At 40.0% G+C, this 3,143-nt stretch overlaps 1 protein-coding gene across 1 annotated transcript in view; it reads right to left on the reverse strand.

The window, feature by feature from the left end:
• Positions 1 to 145, reverse strand: part of LOC138057831 (cytochrome P450 27C1-like) — an 11,630-nt gene extending 11,485 nt beyond the window's left edge. The window contains exon 1 of the mRNA XM_068903739.1: positions 1 to 145. This exon is cut by the window's left edge and continues 481 nt beyond it. The gene's annotated coding sequence lies outside the window, so the exon portion shown is untranslated.
• Between the last annotated feature and the right edge of the window lie 2,998 nt (positions 146 to 3,143).

Here is a 3,143-nt window from a genome sequence, read left to right on the forward strand (position 1 = left end):
AGCAGCAAGTACTCTGATGTCCACTACACAAGGTACCAAGTCCAATTCAAGACCAACGAGGTGTCCAAGAGGCTACAGGTAGCCTCTACTAGACCCGGTTTACTTCAATCTACTTTAAATGATAGCGCTGAGATAAGCTGGTTCTGATTTACTTTCTTATCCTCTAAGAGGTGAGCCAATGAATGACAAAGGATATGTGAAATGTTCATATATTTAGTTCACCTCTTAATGCTCTTATACAATACAAACTTGAGTGACCAGCACCCATTTGGCAAAGTCATGGATTCCACCGTTGCCCCGTTAAAGGCTGGAAAATTTTCAGGCTTTTTCCCAACCCCTTAAGTTGCTGTTTAACAACGATGATTCCTAATTCTCATGTATTTTCATTTTCCGCAGTCTGAACATTTTATATGTTCTATGTCATTCATTCATTCATTCACTCATAGACCTTATTCATAAATGGCGGTCACATTTATAATTCTTTTGTCCACGTGCAAATTAGCCTACCAAGCCTCATTTTAGAGCAAGAATTCTTTTCAATTCCCTGTAGGGTATCGAGGCTTGGTAGGCTAATTTGCACTTCGACAAAAAAATTATAAATTGACCGCCATTTATGAATAAGGTCTATTGTGTAGGTCCTCAAAGAGCTTGTGCTAGCGTCAATTTGTCCTTAAAAGAAAATACCCTCTCACATAATCACATTATTTATGTTGGGTAACGAAAAAAATACGATTGCATACGGCATATTGGTCAAAGGAAAGCAAAACTAGGGCCACGAACTTTCTAACGTTAGAGTATAGTAGCCGCTCAAATATTCCTGGATAAAATGTTCCCACAATTCCACCATAGAATTCAAGGGCAAATCTTTCATTTCAATCCGCTAGTCAGGCAGCTGTTAGTGTCCCAAACGAAAAGATGAAACGATGGTAAATATCCTAGTACACTTTGAACACCACACGGCGACCGTTGAGTTCGGTTTGGTAAAGTTACCAAGCCACAAACAAAGACTCGTTACCAAACCGAACTCAACGATAGCCGTGTGGTGTTCAAAGTGTACGTGGAGCATTTCCATCGTCTTATCGTTTCGTTTGGGACACTAACAGCTGCCTGACGTCGCTGGCAGGGCTTCGATTGCGCAGCTAGCGGATTGAAATGAAAGAAAAACCTTTGCCCTTGAATTCTACGGTGGAATTGTAACCATGGAAAAATTTTATCTGGGAATATTTGACTCCATTTTTGGGTCGTGAGAATTCAGTGTTCAGCATTGGTATTTTATTATGACCGTTGACAACCAAGGAACTGATAATGGCTCAATTCGCGTCGAATCTGGAAAAAAACCACACAAGAGGGGAGCGACCCACAATGGCAATAAGGTTACACTTTTTAATTGAGAATTTTATCATGAAATTATCTTTTCAGGTCTTTTATTAGGATTCCCATACAAATCCTTATATTTTTGTTGGCTTTCCCTCACTGAGCTTGAAGCGCCTGTGGTAAAAGCGGCCTTGGAGTTATACAAGTCAGCCGTAGAACAACAGCAAATTCATCAACATATTGGAAGGTCGCGCACTTCTCAAAACTTTGAATTTGGTCAGTCGGTTTTATTTGCGAGAGGAGCTGGGTTCTTACAACAAATAAAAGTACTAAAATGATACCCCAGTTCTGCATTTCGCAACCCTACTGCGCATAATTTCTTCTGTCATTGGAGTGCGCATTAGCTCTCGCACATAGAGAAAATGGCGGATTTTCAATGAAGCAAAGCTTAATCCGTCAAGGAATGGATATTTTCTCCTAAATGAGTAGGGTGACCCCCTTTTTAAAATTTACCGTCAGTGGTCTAATCAAGTTTTTCATAATACTTGAGCTTCGGTCGTTTCACATCGCAGATTCCAGAACAACGGGAAAAAAATGTTCAAAAGTCAAAAAAAACAAAACAAAAAAACACAAAACCATGACCCATGAACTAGATATTTAAATCCCTAAGACAACAACAGCATAAATAACGACAAGTACTTTCACTTTTTACGTGAGATGCCACAGGCAGACCACGTCTAAAATCTTCTTCTTCTTCGTAGTCTGATATGGAATTAGCCATGTGCTTGTACTTCCACAGGCACAGGCAGACCACTTCTAAAATTTTCTTCTTCGTAGTCTGATATGGAATCAGCCATGTGCTTGTACTTCACACTGAAGTTGGCTGGGGTCACTACTTGGATTGGTGACCGCACTTAAGATCTCGTGTTGACGACTTTTTGCTCTTGTTAAGTACCCAAGCCTGATCAGTTTCTCAATTTCCCTCACAATTTCAATGAAATGTTAGTCAAACAGGTATTGAGAATGAAGATTATTATCAGCTCCTGGTGTGATCTAGTATAACATCAAATTCTCATGATTACATAACAACGAAATGTATGGTATTAGTTAGGACGTTTTGATCTTGTGAATGAAATGGTTAGTTAAACGACGCAAAGGAGGGAAACGATAAGAAGCAGCGGTAAACAGAAACATGGTTAGAAAAAGAAGAACAAACGAAGAATAACAGGGATTAGTATCACCTAACTAGTGGACTAATGCAAATTCTGCATTTTAATTGCCTACGTTACGACAGGACTATTAGTAATAGTCCTCGAGTAGCGAAAAGCGTGACGCTTTCTTTCGCTTTACTCCCAAATAAATATTTCTTCAACTTGCATTTGCTAACTTTATTATTGCCTTTTCTGTCCGACTAGTTGGGTGATACTAAAACAATTAGACCCTTCGCCCTCAAGGGCCACGAGGTAATAGCCCATTCGGCTTCGCCTCATCGGACATTGACCCGTAGCCCGCAAGGGCTGCGGATCTAACTGTTAAATAGACTTTTTAGGAGAAGCATTGATAATCGAGGGACTGTGAGAACAATAGGGCCGTTTATACGAGAGAAAATAAGCTGCGGATTACTCTGGCCGCGGCGTACATAATACGCGAAAGGAGCTATTTATACGAACATTTATAAAGAGCTTAACGACAACGGCGACGGCAACGAGAACGTCATCTCAAAATATAAATTTGCGTTATTTTAATCCCTTCGTGACTATTTCAACGTTTTTAATATGACAAGGGTGTAGTAATTCCTCAAAGATGACACCAGTTGAAACGGCACTCCA

Source organism: Montipora capricornis, chromosome 7, assembly GCF_036669925.1.
Source record: "Montipora capricornis isolate CH-2021 chromosome 7, ASM3666992v2, whole genome shotgun sequence".
Taxonomy (NCBI): domain Eukaryota; kingdom Metazoa; phylum Cnidaria; class Anthozoa; order Scleractinia; family Acroporidae; genus Montipora; species Montipora capricornis.